Genomic DNA, 17,040 nt, shown 5'->3' on the forward strand with positions numbered 1-17,040 from the left:
AGCTCGTTTGACTGACCTTGAATCCAGAGGTATGGTAGGAGTGGTTTTTGTACCAGGCACACTCTGCCAGAACAATTAGAAATGTTTCAGATGAGGGTATGATAGAACTAGAATAATCTATTAAAACCATTCAGACCCCTTAAATAAAAAAAAAAAAAAAAAAAAAAAGATATTGGTCACAGGCTGACACAATTAGGAGAGCTCATCGCACACTGTAATGAGTTGACTAGAGCTCTCAGAAAGGTTGTAGCTATTTTATTTGATCTGTTTCTAATTCTTTAAGCCCTCCAGGGAGGTGCTTTGGTAGGAACAGCCATTTAGTGACTTCTGCTGCTTCTAAGAGTTGAACTTCCCTGTCTTCTAAATGCAGGAAAAAAGAATCTAAGCATATGCTTGTAATTATAAACCAGTTCAATTTATTTTCTGTCTTCTTTTTCAATCAGAATGGTATGACTTGCACTTATTCATTGATTTGGTGTTCTACTCTTTTTCTTCCATTTCCCCCTTCTCAATATCTCCTGCACCTTGTTTAAATGCTGTGCTGAGTTTCAAAGTTTGTCAGCACACGTCAGGCTTTTCAGAACCCACAAACCTGTTTTTTCGTCTTTCTTTACCATGGGAAGTGAGCTGGAAGGTAACATTCTAACATTCTCCTAGCCAAAAGTTATTCTAGCATTACAAGCAGCCATAATAAGTTGTACTTCTCTATTCATAGATTTAAGGCCAGAAGGAACATTAGATCATATAGTCTGACCTCTTATAACACATGCTATAGAATTTCACCTAGTTGTCCCTGTATTGCATCTAATACATCGTTTGATTAAAACACATCTTCAGAAAGGCATCCAGTATTGATTTGTGGACTCTAAAAGGAGATGAACTTTTTTTGGTAGTTTGTTCCAATGGTTAATTACTCTCTGTTAAAAATTGTGCCTAATTTTTATCCGGCTTTAATTTCTAATCATTTGTTCTTGTTTTGCCTTTCTCTGCTAAATTAAAGAACCCTTTAATATCTAGTATTCATCCCCAATGAAAGTATTATAAATCATAATCAAGTCACCTCTTGATTATCAAAAACTAAACAGATGAGTTCCTTGCGTAAGGCATTTTAATAGGCCCTCTAATAACTTTTGTGTATGTACTCTGCATCCTTTCCAGTTTTTCTCCATCCTTTAGAAAGCATGGACACCATAACTAGATGCAGTATTCTAGTATTGATTTTGTCAGTGCCATATATAGAAGCACAATGGGCTCTTTACGTGTACTGTCCTCTTTTTTTCTCCCCTGTTTATTGCTGTACTTTTTTGCAGTCCAGGACACAGCAGGTGAAGGAATTATTCTTGCTTTCTCAGAACTGGATCCAGCAAAGTGCTGTGCAAGACTGAGGTGCTGGACACCCTCAACTTCCAGTGATTACAATGGGAATTGAGGGTGCCTAGAACCTAGCAGGATTTAAACCCTCAGGGTGAGAAATTATCAAGCTCAGAACTGCCGAAGTGTCACAAATCTTCACCTCCCCCCTCTATCCAGCCCTCATTACTTTCTGTCTGTTTTTTCCTCTTTATCTCTCTAGCTGCAGGTCTTTACAAATTTTGTGAAATTTCGCTGGTTTCTAGTTGTTACGAATGAGGCTGTGAAGCAAGGTAATGTCAGCTAAGAAGTTAAAAGCTGAGACAAGAAAGTATATTTTTCCCCAAGCTCCAAAACACAGGAAACTCTTTGACAATGTGAATGAACATTTCTTAATCTATAAACCTCTCAAATGTCTGGGTCCCTAGTACTGCGGGGATAACCCGAAGAAATGAAGTATTTCAGTCATGCAGCTGGGTATGTATTGTATGTACCAGACATGCATTCTGGGCCACAGGGAGGAGAACCTTTTGGCAGTGGATATGGGGCTTTATCAGTTGTTGATTTAGCTGCAGAGTGATAGTGCTGGACCCTGTTGAAATAAACAATTGAACTGCAAACTTTCAGGGTTAGTAGTAACTTTTTTTTCTTTTGCATTGGGGGTGGGGAGGGCCAAGAATTGAATTCCAATGTCTTCATTCCCACTGGCAAAAGATGCCTCACAAGAAGGGTACAGGTATTACTGTCCCAATACCATAACTGCAGGATTTTCTGCTAGTCCAAGTGGCGCTCCTGAACTGCTCACACCAGCATTTCACTATTGCCTGTCTCCTCCATTGTATTTCCTTGTTTAACCTCTTTGATAGTAGCTGCAACTGCTACAAATCATCCTGCAGCTAATAAGGCAGAAACTCTTCAATAAGTCTGTGTATCCAGTAACTCACCAGTTTGCCCATTGCATTGCTGTACTATAAAAATATGCTGAAGATTTTATCATAAGTATTATCAGAATAATTGTTCTTGCAAAGCTCACACTGATATTGGAGCATAAAGAAAGGTAAATCTTTTTTTCTAGGCCTGGGACCATGGAAAAATTTAATCAGGATCTTCTGTTGGAACAGTTGTTGGGATTTTTTTCCCTCCAACCAGAAAAACTATTGAACAGATCTGACAACATCCTCATGTTTTATAAAATGAAAAAATAAACACATAGTATGCGATTTATCTCAGAGGTATATTTGTTCTTCAAATAAAAAGACACTTGCATTATCCCAAATGAAAAGCTTGGAATTCTGAAAGTAAAACATAAGAACGCAATAATCAAGTCTCAAGTTTAACTAATAGAGCTGGTCATAAATTTCAACAAAAATGGAAACAATTGTTTTGGAAACTTTCATATTTTTCCCCTGTGTTCTGACCAATTATAGAGCTAGGTGGGAATGAAACTACTGAAAGCCAGTTCTTTGAGAATTTCAACATCTTTCCCCCCCGTCCCCAACCAAACACACACATTCCTACCTGCTGTACTCAGGCATACCTCTCTTATGTATCTGCCCTTTGATACACTTTTCCAATGTTGTTTTCAGAATCTGAGACATTTTGAGCTTTGGACAATCTGAATGTATTAAAAACAAAGAGCTAGATCCACAAAGAGATTTAGGTGCTTGACTGCCAATTTAGGCCCGTAAGTCCAAATTTTAAATACTCAAAATCTCCTCTCAACTGCAGTCTAACCCTGTTGGTGCCTAAATTCCCTACACACCCAAGTTTCTGTTGGTGTGCATGCATGAAACTGCCTAAATCCTGATGATTCTAAGCAGCTCGGTGCCTACACTCCATCAGGATTCTAGGTATTTCCGCCCCATCTATCTTGCCTGTGGGGCCCAATACAATAGTTCTTCTTAGAGCATGCTACAGAACTAGGTCCCACACAAAACAGCTGGGAAGGAGGTCTTGGTATATGAGACCTAGTCATGAATCAGGACCCATTGTGCTAGGCACTATACCAACATAGACCAGAAAAAGTCCCTGCCCCAAAGAGCTTGCAGGATTACGTTCCCTCCATTGTGTCTTAGCTTCTTGTTCTGAGCTCATCCTGTGACCATTGTATTTAGGATCGTAGTGATGGCTAAGATATGGAAAGCTTCTGAAGCTTCTCTTAATCGTTTTATGATTTTGTCTGTGTGATTCTAGTTCTTTATTAATTAGGCCACGCCGTATTTCCAGTGACACTGCAACAGTAATGTGTGTGACAGAAGTGGGGCTACTAGGTAGTAATCTGTAATAATGATTTGAATATCAAGTTGTAACAATGTTATGGACACTGTATGTGACCCTGGTCAATAAGTGGAAGTTAGTGCATATTGAGGTTCTGAGATTTTCCTGCATGAATGCATTCTTCTAGCTTAATAAAGGGATGTGGGAAGAATAAACAATAGTGGATACAGGTAAGAACATCCCCATCCACACTTGGATGACAATGCTGGGACCTAACAGATCACAGGCCAGTGTTGTAGAATCATAGAATATCAGAGTTGGAAGGGACCTCAGGAGGTCATCTAGTCCAACCCCCTGCTCAGAGCAGGACTAACCTCAGCTAAATCATCCCAGCCAGGGTTTTGTCAAGCCGCAGCTTAAAAACCTCTAAAGATGGAGATTCCACCACCTCCCTAGGTAACCCATTCCAGTGCTTCACCACCCTCCTAGTGAAAAACTTTTTCCTAATGTTCAACCTAGACCTCCCCCACTGCAACTTGAGACCGTTGCTCCTTGTTCTGTCATCTGCCACCACTGAGAACAGGCTAGCTCCATCCTCCATGGAATCCCCTTTCAGGTAGTTAAAGGCTGCTATCAAATCCCCCTCATTCTTCTCTTCTGTAGACTGAACAAGTCTAGTTCCCTCAGCCTCTCCTCATAAGTCCTGTGCTCCAGCCCCCTAATCATTTTTGTTGCCCTCCGCTGGACTCTCTCCAACTTCTCCACATCCTTGTTGTAGTGGGGTGCCCAAAAACTGGACACAATACTCCAAATGCGGCCTCACCAATGCCGAATAGAGGGGAATGATCACTTCCCGTGATCTGCTGGCAATGCTCCTACTAATGCAGCCCAATATGCTGTTAGCCTTCTTGGCAACCAGGGCACACTGCTGACTCGTATCCAGCTTTTTATCCACTGTTACTCACAGGTCCTTTTCTGCAGAACTGCTGCCTAGCTCGTCGGTCCCCAGTCTGTAGCTGTGCATGAGATTCTTTCGGCCTAGGTGCAGGACTCTGCACTTGTCCTTGTTGAACCTCATTAGATTTCTTTTGGCCCAATCCTCCAGTTTGTTTAGGTCCTTCTGTATCCTATCCCTACCTTCCAGGGTATCTACCACTCCCTCTAGCTTCGTGTCATCTGCAAACTTGCTGAGGGTGCAATCTACCCCATCCTCCAGATCATTGATGAAGATGTTGAACAAAACTGGCCCCAGGACCGACCACATGGACTTGTGTATATATATCTATATATATAATTGGTTTCATGGTGCATTTGTACAGATATTTTTCCTCAAGGTGGTCCATTAGGAGATTGGCATATTGGGAAGCCATCCTAGTACCCATGGCTGTTCCCAGGGGTTGGACAAAATGTTTGTTGTTGAATGTAAATTGTTAAGAGTGAGCATGAAATGGATGAGTTTGGTGATGTGTTTGGGGTGGATATCTGAGCATTGTCTTGTAAATATTTGAGGCAGGCACCAATGCTGTCATTGCGAGGGACGTTGGTGTATAGGGAGGTGACATCCATGGTGCCAAGGATGGTGTTCTGAGGGAGATTGTTAATGTTGTGGAATTTATGGCGGAAGACTGCTGTGTCCTGCAGGAAGCTGGCCTTTTGTGGGATGAGTGGCTTGAACATAAATTCTATGAACCCTATAATTCCTTCAGAAAGAGTGCCAGTGGATATGATGGGTCTACCTGGGTTCCCTTGTTTGTGTTTCTTGGGAATCTTGTAGACGTTTCCTGGAGTGAGTTCATGGGTGATGAAGTTATAGAGTTTCTCTTGGAGTTATTTGGGGGTAGGATTTGATGATATCCTTAAATTCCTGGATTAACTGAGGTGTGGGGTCTTCTCTGAGTTCTTTATAGTATGTTGAATCAGAGAGTTGTCAATTGACATCATTAATACAGTCATCTCGGTTGAAGACTACTATGGAGACCCCATTGTTTGCTGGTTTGATCGCTATCTGATGGTTGGATTTTAGGGATTGTATGGCAGTCCTCTCAGCAGTGGAGAGACTGTGATGGATGTGATGCAAACAGAGATTGTGAAAGAATTCTTTTGATGTGGAGTTGGCAAAAGAATTCTAGAGTTCTTTTAGTTCTCCACATGTTGGTATGGTATTGGATTCTGTGGAGGGGCAGGAGTTCAGTTTTTTGTGAGTAAAGATAATTCAGCTCTAGTTAGAGGCAGTCTTGATAAATTGATGATAATGGGGTGCTGTGTATGGTCCATGTGGTGGGTCCTAAACAGTGAGTGTCTTTATTCCTGCAAAGGAAGATGAGTTGCCAAGGCCTGCCGGGTGTGTGTGTGAGAGAGAGAGTCCAAAGAAAATGGTCCTTGCCAGATCCATGGAATGGTAAGCGTGAGATGTGCACATTGTTTTATTAAGATATGTTTTTCTGAAATGTTTTTATTCTAAATGATACTTTTGCTTTAAGGAAGTTGTTTGATCACTGATTACCATGGTCATTTCTCCAAAGGGAACAGCACTGTAGGCCTGAACCTAAGCCAGACTTGCTGAGTTAATTGAAGTTAGTACCAGTCTGAGAGTGGGAGAACTGTGCGATTCCATCCCGAGACAAGTGACAGCTAGGAACTTGCGACCAAGAGGAGGTGCACTCGAAGGTGCAGTTAGCCTGGTATCTGTGATAGTGCCATTAGTCTATAATTTCCAAGTCCTTCTGAAATTTCTTTCAGTGGCTTTTGTAAACTTTGTGTCTCTCTATGGAGTCCCTTGTGTTAATTACATGCTTTGATCAAAGCTTCCTTATGCTCAGTGCAAACTTGAGTATTTTTATGGTAGTTGATCTCAGAACACAGACACAGATGTCATTGGGATTCAAGGGCATCAATTCTCTTTCAGTCAAACAACTTTGAGGATGATGGTAGTTATAGAAGAATTAACGAAGTACCACAACGTGTTTTAGGACTGTATGTGTTACTACTTTCTCAATAAGGTTTAAATAGTATGTTCAACATCCATGTGTCAAAAATTTTAGGATATTTGCACTTGAGAAGTTCTCATTTTTCATTTTTATATCCATTGTCCGACCAAATGGCAAATGCCTTCTCATGTTGGTTTTCTCTGAATTCTTGGATTGCATCTTCGAGAACTCAAACACAATATCCTGCAATTCTATGTTATGAAATAGAATCAATAGCTTTATGTAGGAATGTGTGTTTTCCCAGTATGGATAGATTCTTGCATCCCTTATCAGGTCATTTCTCAGTTTCAGCTAAGCATTATGCTGAAATATCAATAGTTTTGTTTTTTTCTTCCTTTAAAGTTTCCTCTGATTCCTCACTTGCAGGATCTACCAGTGTAAGTTACTTATAGGTTGGAGTGCTTTGCTTTACTGATTTAACATTTTATGCTACTTTGACAGAGAATTTGTTTAAAGATTACAACTTTCTTATCAAGTTCAAGTAATTGCCTTTTAATCTTTGCTGTTTTTCTGGGTAGGTCATGGTTTCAAATATGAACAAAGATTTCTTCTGAAAAGATGCTGCTGAAAGGCCTAAAACAAGTACATAAATCATGGCAATGTTTCAGTTATGATAACAATGAAATGCCTCACTCACAAGACTGTTACATTCGTCAGTGTTCTGCCCTTCCACTTCAACGTACAATGTTTCATTTAGTGTTATATTTGATCTTGAGAAATCCAAAGAAACTGATTTGCTGCACTTTGAGCACAAATACTTGCTATCTTGCCACTTAACTGCTGACATTGTATATATTGTAGTTTAATAGAACCATCTCTTTTCATTAGCCCATTCAGTCTCTTGATTTCTACCACTTCTCTAGGCGTCTTAGATAAATCCATATACTTCTGTTTGCTAGTTACTAAACCCTAGATCAGCCACTTACAGTGTTGATCATCTTTCATGCTACAGTTAGAATGAGGAAACCTAGTAAATCTAAGACTGTCAAGACTGAAAAGTAAGGTGAGCGAGCAAACTTTAAATAGAGCCACATTCTAAAGCACCCACCCCTCTTCCAGAAGTTTCTATACGGTAGCGAGCAAGCCGCCACAACAGCTTATATCACCTGCTTCCTTCTTTCCAGTATCTACTGATAACTGTTTACATCCACTAACCAATACCTCTCCCAGTCACCAATGTCTCTACCCATTCCTTTGTAGTCAGTTTTCTAAGTTTCTTGTTGTTTTCTAATAGTCAAAACAAGAATCTTGATGGCCTCATTATTCCTCCTTATACTTTTACAATAGTGAAAGTTTTCATTCACAGACTGAAATTAGCCTCATCTAGTGATAGCATATAGCATTAAATATAGTAAAATAGGTCCCTCCATACCCTTCAGTATTAAAATTTGTTACATATGCATTAATTTCCTCAGATGTTGATACAATATGTAGGCTAAGATGTTATTACTTAAGAAACTAATTTATTATTCTGAATCCTCTTCTGAGTTAAGCACCTGGAGGTTGGAAATAATAGTACAATGAAAATTAACACTGGTAAAAGTTAATGTGACTAACAATGATGCATAGAGACATTGAAAAACATCAGTTCACATGTAATGAAAAGAATGCAAACAGAGAAGTGAATTGTTAGAAAGAAACACTTCCCAGGTCATACTGATTTCTTCAATCTTCAGTGTAGTCTATTCTTTGCATTATTCATTTAAGAATGGCTTTGATTTGATTCCAATTTAAATGAGGTGAACTACAAATAAAGCGAATATTAATTGGGTTATGGTAACTTTCCTTCTTGTTTGCAATTCTAATCTTATTCAGCTCCAACATGGTGCAGCAATGTCTAGCCAATCCTAGGCATGGAATTTGATAAGAAAGGTTTGGCAGGTCAAAAATAATCTGCAGGCTACAAGTGACTTAAAATTTTACATTATGCTCCTGGAGCCTTCAGTACCATCATGACTGACTTCAAAACATCAAATGCATCCAACCTTAAGTATTCAACAGAGGACAATGTAATATACAATTAATATTAATAACAATTAATAATAATACTTTACATTTCTATAGCAACGTCCATCTGAGTAGCTGACTTCATTTTACAAGCATTAATGAAGTAAGTGTAACACATACACTAGTGATGTAGGAACCATAAGTGGAGTTATGACCATGTTACGGATGGGTAAGCTAGGCACAAAAGTTATGAGAGTTGACAGAGCCTGGAATAAAACTCAGGAGTTTAGATTCTCAGTCCTGTTTTAGGTACAAGAGTTTTTTTTCTCTGCTCCATGCAAGCATAGCTTTGCATGGAAACTTTTGGAAGAGTAGGCAATGCTAGTGCTTCTCAAATTTCGATTTCTTGAAAATTTGTATTAACTTGGAGAACATATTTCACTAACATGAGCAGAATGTTACTTTTTGTCTGATCACATAGATTGGTATTGAGTGATGAGAGGTTCTTCTGTTTCCTATTCCAAAGCTGTGCACACTTCCTGGGCAGAATTCCTAGATCTTGCCAACCAGGGGCTGAAAATCAAATTCTCTAATTTAATATTTCCTGTTTCCTCCTACGGGGTATATTTGATTTGTTTAGTTGGAAAGACGGAGCAAATGAGCTCAAATGTTATTTCACTCTCCGGGCTGCACTCTGCACACTGCACTTCCTGACATCATTCCAGGCTGAGGAGAAGACCATTCATTTAAATCCATTAAATAAATGCAATGAATCTGTTCATACTAGCCATGTAAATATGAGGATTTCTGAGTGCTTTAGGGAGTTGTCAGGATTAATTAATATTTATAAAATATTAGATTTTACAAGAGGATAAACTGAGATACAAAGGTGGTTGAGTGACTTACCAGGGGTGAGTGACAGAGCCAGTAACTGAATCAGCACTCTTGACGTTCAGACCCCAGCTCTAAATGATAGACAATAATCACTTTTTAAGATTTAATGGTGGGATTTTTCATACAGCATAAGGGAATTAAGTGTCCTGCTCCCAGTGACTTCTTATGGGAGTTGGGTGCCTAACTTCCTTATGCTGTATTGAAAATCCAGCCATAAAACCATTTATGAATTTCAAAAGATCACCACCACAATTTTTATGAAGTGTTGATCTGATCATTTGGATTCATAAGCCTGTAGCTGGCTTTTTTCATTAAGGAGGCTAGGACTCTATTCATCACAAATACCAGTATTACCCACATTGGTTTGTCAATCTTAATACCCAGAGGAAAGCATTTTGAAGTGGCTGCTGAGTCACACCTTTCTCTACCAGTCACTATTGTATTAAATGTATCCAGTGTTAGCTGTGTCATACTCAGTACTATCTATCTCAGCAGCACAAATATTCATTAGAAAAATAAGAGTTGAAAGTCCTTATTACAATAATTTTATCCTTAAGAGGTGCTGATATATTGTCTAGCAGCAAAGGATTTAACTCTCTGATCAAACCAGTTTTACTTCACTGTAACTCTATCAGCCTCAGTGGAGTTACTTTTGATTTACCTCTGGGTGAGAGGAGAAACAGGCCCAAAGTTTTTTGCTCACCACCCTCTCCATATTAGACCTGAAATTGAATCCGAAAAGAATTTATAGAGCTTTGGTTAGACCACATTGGAGTATTGATTTAAACTGTACACTCAGCTGCATCAGTGGCTCTGCGGAAGTACCTGAAAGCAGAATTCAGCGCATATGTGCAGTTTTGGTTGCTGCCTTTTTAAAAAGTTGTCATAGTTAAATTGGAGAGAGCATCACAGAATAGCTAAAATGGTAAATGTGCAGGAGGGATTCACCTGTGAAAAGATCTTTGGGAAACTGGTGACATTTAGCTTTGAAAGGAGACTAACAGACAATTTGAGTGAAATATTTGAACTATCTAAGGATTATTATAAAATTAACTTGCTAAGTTTACATGGTAATTAATCATTGAAACAATTTACCAACAGAAGAAGCAAATGCATTATGATCTGGATTATTTGAATCAAGACTGTACGTCTTTCTAAAATATTTACTGTAATTCAGCTTCAAATTATTGGGCACAAGGGTGTTCAGTTATGTATCAGGGAAGAATAATTCCCTCTACTGGTGGAATTAATGGGTGAAATTCTATGGCCTGTGTTGTGCTGGAAGTCATGCTAGGTATCTTAGTGGTCCTTTGGGTTTTAAAATCTTTGAATCTTCTGTATCTTAGGTTAATTGGACAAAGTAGACCTAGGGGATATTGGTTTAGATTAATAGGTCTAAGAATAATTACAGTAGGTTTTATTTTAAAGAGAAAGTGCTGAATAGACAGAATTGGCTTTCTATTATAGTAGTGATTTTTAGAAGTATTAAAGTATTTAAACAAAAAATTATCTCAATTGTCACTTAGTCTATCAGGCTCATTTTCCTATCTGTAAAATGGGGGTAATATAACACTTCCCCATCTCTCAGGGATAAGTACATTAAAGATTGTGAGGTGTTCAGATACTACAATAATTATGATCATATAAGTACCTAAGATTTATTTATTTATTATGGATATATGTAAGTTTGATTAGCCAAACTTATGTACACCATGATAATCTAACAGTAGAGGCTGTATATGAAATTAAATTAGATATGTTTATTTTCTGCTTGGGAATAGGTGGCTGAATTTTTTGGAGAGGGGTCAAGAGGGACTTAATCATGGATTTTTAGTTTGTATCCCCAAGTTGGATATGAAGTGTTTGCGTAGTAGTATTCCCTCCCCACCCCCAGTTCTGGCACACCTAGTTTGAGAGGACAGAGATGTCAGAAGTGTCATTTGAAAGTTCCAGAAATAATAGGCCATGGCCTACATCAGGTCCTACATGACTGTGTAACTCTAACTTTTTCTGAGCCGTAAGGAGCATCACTGAAAATACTTACTGTCTCTGGAGTAACCACAATGAGATGGATGGTGTTGAGTGATACATCATGGTTTTTTTTCTTTAATACAGCTGTTGGTTTGATCATGTGCCAGACATTTAAAACAATTGTGATTTATCAGATAGAAAGAGACTGAGAGAAAATGTCACAGTTCCTTGCCAGACTCCTTCAGAGATTGGGATCTGCCATAGCCAAGCGGACTGGAGTCTTTTTTAAAATAAATTTGTCATCTGGAAAAAGCATGTTTCCTATTTTATTATCTTGTCTAAAATTGAAAAGATGCACATTGGGGTGGGGAGGAATTTTAATGCACAAACGATGCTTTAGCCTTTTTCTCATTCTGTTATATAATCTCTGAGTAGAAAAATGAAATGCCATTTAAGGTTTGGACTTGGAGGCTCTTGAAAAAACTTTGCACTGCTCTGCTATAATAGAAATTAGAAAATAATCAGATGTATTTCTAAAGAAGTGCTTTGCTTTTTGTGTGTCATTCTTTATAGAATTCTGTGCTCAATGATTAGGAAATAGTCCAGATAATAGCAAACTCAGTGTCCACACCAGTTCTTGTGCAATGTGTACTCTCCACCTATTTTGCTTCAATTTTTCTGGGTAACTGGATTGGCAGAAAGAGGGGTGAAAAGCAGAGAGAAATCTCATTAGTTAGTTCAAGTCAAATCTTATTCAAAACATAGGACTGTTCAGACTCAGAGGCTTTAAGAACACGGAACTTGAAAGTTACATATAAAAGCTGGCACATGTGGCAGTGCTTAATATACATGAATAGCAGAAAGCCTGTGATGTTATATGGGTGTGGCAGCTGGGCCAAGCAATTCACCATCTGTGGAGTCTACCTCATACAACCAATGAAATTGTTGCATGTAAATTAGCTGTACAGTTAAGACTGTGAGTTGGATAGATAAGATAGTGAGTTGGTTGAGTTACCTCTGGACTAGGACTCTTGACATGATGTAGATATGTATATTACTATAGCTGTACACCACATGGATGTCATTAGTAAAGTCAAACTGGCTGAGAACATAAAAATGGGATGGTAACATACTGCAAATCCAATGATGATTGAACCTAGTAATATTCTAAACAAAAAGAGCTCTCAACTGTACTTGTAGCTGTTTCTATCACTTCATACTGACCCAACAGGCATTCTATCCTTCAGGCTGACAATTCTGTGATCTTATTTTATAGATTTTAGCCACTGAGAAATTAAATATGATATGGTCAGTTTCACTATTGCATTTCCTCCCTTTCAAAGGTCAAAATTGGAGCAATGTGAAATATTCAAATGAAAGTCCACAGCTACTCAAAATCAGTTTTGGGTCAACTTTGATCTTCATTTGCATACCCTGGTCCATGCTAACCAAGGCTGAGATTAACATAGATAGGAAACTTGCAAACTTTCTTCTTCTTGATCAGGTTCCCTTGCTCCATCATCAACAACTTCCCACTTCTTGAAAGCAGCTAAGGTGAGAAAGGGGCTCTAGAGTTTGCTGTTGGAGTAGTGTAGCTGAACAATGGATCCTCCTGAACACATGAATTTATTATTATTGTATTATTTGTATTGCCGAACCACCTAATAGCCCCAGTCATGGACCATGAACCCATTGTGCTAGCACTACATAAAGACAGAACAAAAAGATGGTTGCTCCCCAAAAGAGCTTAGAATTTAACTTGAACCCCCAAATGAACCTGCAGAGGCTAATTTTCGTACCCCAAGGAACTGGATTGTAGAGTTTTTCATAAATCTAACCCTGTATGATTTTTCCTGTTCTTCTTAGAGTGCGGGGCAAATCCTCAGCTGGTGTAAACTGTTGTAACTCTTATTGACTTCAGTTCAGCTTTATAAAGAAGGTGTGCATGTCAAACCTATTTAATGACTTAGTGACTGGTCTGAAATTGCTCAATGCTGACTTTGTATATTTTTATGGCTTCATGTTATTACAACTGAATACCCCGATTTGTTTTTCAGTGAAACTATACAGCAAAGACATATAAATTACAATGGCACTTTTTCGATTTTGATCCTTCTTTCTTTTTAGGTCATTCATCAGTGACTTTCTGTTTTCTTCTGAAAGAAAGGTCACAAAGTGAGACTAAGTTGCTCACTGGATGAAAAGAAAATAATGCATCTATACAATACCCAAGGCCCTTTACCACATATTAAAAAAATCATCTTACATACAATAAGCAACTTTTAGTTTAAATTTAAAAACAAAATGATTCAGCATTTCATCCAAAGTCCAAGGGCTTTTGGGTGATATTGTGGACATGCCAGATGATAACCAAAGTTGGGTATTTCAGAGTTTGGGGACACAATGTAAGCAGTGTTCAGGGAGGAGTCATGATTGTCTGTTACTTACTAGGGACTGTCAGGAAGCAGTGAGCTCTTGAAATCAAAATGATTTATTGGGAGACACTAGAGAGATTTTGGAGTCAGGTGTGAACTGGCAGTTCCCAACCCACATTCAATGTGTATGCACACACTGGACTAGTGTCCAAACCTCATAACCTTTCCAAGGGCTCTCCTTTATTCCTAAATCAAGACAGCAAATATAAACCTTGATCTGAACATCTGAGAATTTTTCTAGGATTTTGCCTTGCAAAACTTTAGCTTTATCTCCAGTCTGTCTTTTGCCCTTAGAGAAATTCCACATTTTATCTTTTTGAGCTGAACTAATTAAATGCAGAGGATGTGGCTGTCAAAATGGGTCCATAGAATAGCCTTGTATCTCCAGTGCAGTGTCCTACAACCGACTATCCTGTTACAACTGGGATGAAGAATGGCTTGAAATAGTGACATTTAAAATGAACAGTTGGCCTAAATTAGCAGAATTCATATTTGTCACCACTACCACTTTAATCAGTTTAGCTTTATCAATGTAACTGTTCCTTATAATTCCAATGACTGTAAATCATATACATGAGAGCTACAGAATACAAGGTGATGATATCTAATTATACAAAGTGTCTGAAACTTTGTGCTGCTGTATTGAAATCTACATTGGTTTCAGTTATTTTAGATTTTTGTGTATGTGCGGTGTCTCCACTCATTAAATGAAACACACTTTTGGGCTCGTTCTCATAATTTCTGGGATAGGTTCTTATTTTTCTTGACTGAAGTGAAATGAAAATCATCAAATTAGAAATTAAACTTTTTGTGGGAGTGCTCACAGAATAGTAATAGGATAGGTTAGTAGTTTAATCCAGTGACTGAAAGTTGGTACCATCTGATGGCAGTTTACTAGCCTATATGAAATGAACTGATCTCAATCAAATTCCTCGTGGAGAGGTATCCACATACAAAACCACTATTACCATTGGTAGTATCCACAACATTGCTATCCACCCCAATGGAATCATTGATAAAGTCAGGGCCTTTGTCTCTGAGGCAGGCCCTCATAAGGACTGTACAGTGCAAGTCTTTTAGAACTGCTGTCGGCCTGGACTTAGACACTTGCCATATGACCTTTGATGTCACTCAACAGAGATCACAATTCACAAAAGAAGTGTTTTAATGCCTTTTGTTACAGCGTGTGCAACAAGAAATATTCTCTGATCATAAGACAGAACCATTTTGGCTTAAAATGAATAACCTTGAACTTGTTGCTGTTGCCATTGTGCTTCCTCAAACCCACCCTCCCAAATGTTTACCTTTCCATGTGATATCACATTTAAAACTGGAATGCAAGCTCTTTGTGGAAGTGACCAGTTTTTTTAAATGATTCTGTAAAGTACCTAGCTCATCTTTAGGTGCTGTAAAATAGATTAAATATTACTACTACTAATAATGAATAAGGCAGACTTTTAAAAAGAACTGTTGAGCCATATAAACCCATGATATCTATAAACACACCCACAATAGGAAAGCTAACGATTTAGGCCCCAATTCAACAAAACACTTGAATGTATGTTTAACTTTGACCTCAGTGGGACTACCTGCCTGCTTAAAGTTAAGCATGTGATTAAATATTTTGCTGAACCGAAGGGCTAGGGCCTGTTCCTGGTCCCAATGTGAGTTTAACCTATTGACTATTATAGGATAAAGTCAGGATCTTTTAACAGTCAAGATAAGCAAAAACAACCCACACAATTCACAGTAAGGGGGTGTGCTCCCTTTCTATTCCCCATTTCAGAGCTCTGACATTTGGTTTATAAACTGAGGCTGGGGAATGGGGTCAAGATCTACAGTGATTTTTTTGTTATTGCTGCTGTTGTTTAACTTGACCATATAAAACAAGCGATTTTTTTTAAAATGTTGCTTTACTTGTTTTCTAACAGATACCACATCTTTATGTGGTTGGAACTGTTCTTTTTCCAACTTGACTTTTTTACATGTGCAGTGTTTTGAATCAGATATAGAACATATTGTATAACACCAGAAGGAAATGAAAATGTAAAATGGGCTTGCTTAGATTGAGGTAGTATCTCTGAACATTTCTTTAGCTCAGTCCTGGAGCACAGCCTGCAGATTCAGGTTGTTTTAGTCACACCACTTTATTAGCCAGGGCTTATAAATAATAATAATTCTAATAATTAATATGCCTATTTATTTCAGACAGTGTGTGGTCTGCTGTCACCATATTAGCAAGTTTACAGTTCTGTTGCTTATTTTGATTGGAGACCAATTATGCAGCATAAGACAGCAGATGTTCTTGGTGTAATCTGATAGCCGTTTTTACTCTGTATTTTCTAATGTATAATCAAGGATAGAGGGTTTGATGAGACCAAGGCCTCTGTCAAGCCCCCACCCCACTCTACCTCAGGCTGATCCCTGACCTGAATAAGGAACAAACAGTTCTGCAGTAAAATTGTTTCATTCTGTGCTGTACCTTGTCCTGTTTAGTTGGGAGAATAAAGAGCACTGTGCAAGATCTGTTGGACAGCATTTTCCATCCTCACCAAATTTTCTCTATAACTGGAAAGTTGTGAATTTTTTAAATAGGCTAGACAAGAAAAATCCTTGTGCATAAATCTAATACCTCTTACTAGGAATAGATAACAAGCCTGTTGAAAGGAATAGGCTCTGTTGTGGCAGACTTGAATACATGGCAATTGTCTGCAACAAGAATCTACAGGTTTCAAGTTCAATAAGTGAGAGCAGTGGAGTTCACAGTGAAAAGGCGCTACTGCTGGAATATTCTATTAAACATTGTCACTTTTAACATTTGTAATTACTAAATAAGTTTTTGAGATGGAACTTGCACCTAACCCAAATTGAAGCCCACATGGATATGAAGTGTGATTAGTAGATTGTTTGTGATAATATTTGGTGTTTCTATATTATGTTATGGTTTTCTGATTTCATGTATTTTTTCACTGCCCAAAAGTGTAGTGGCTGCTAAAAATATTCTATTGTCCTTTCCATTCCAATGATCTTTACAATACCTCACAATCAGTTACATAAACCTCAAAACGGACCTGTGTGTGGAAGGTAGGTAGATATTTTACCTATTTTCCAGATGGATAAACCTGAGGCACTGAGTTATTTGCCCAAATTACCTGAAGTCAGTGGCAGAGCTGGTAATACAACACAGGAATCCTGCCTATCAGTCCTCTGTTTTGACTATTAGAATTGTTGTGTTTGTT

General features: G+C 38.3%; 1 protein-coding gene across 2 annotated transcripts in view; it reads left to right on the top strand.

Moving 5' to 3' along the window:
- Window positions 1-17,040, top strand: part of ESR1 (estrogen receptor 1) — a 285,662-nt gene that overhangs the window by 158,813 nt on the left and 109,809 nt on the right. The window lies entirely within an intron of this gene.

Source organism: Emydura macquarii, unplaced genomic scaffold (assembly GCF_026122565.2).
Source record: "Emydura macquarii macquarii isolate MOO-44397 ecotype Brisbane River unplaced genomic scaffold, CSIRO-AGI_Emac_v2 contig_705, whole genome shotgun sequence".
Classification (NCBI taxonomy): Eukaryota; Metazoa; Chordata; order Testudines; family Chelidae; genus Emydura; species Emydura macquarii.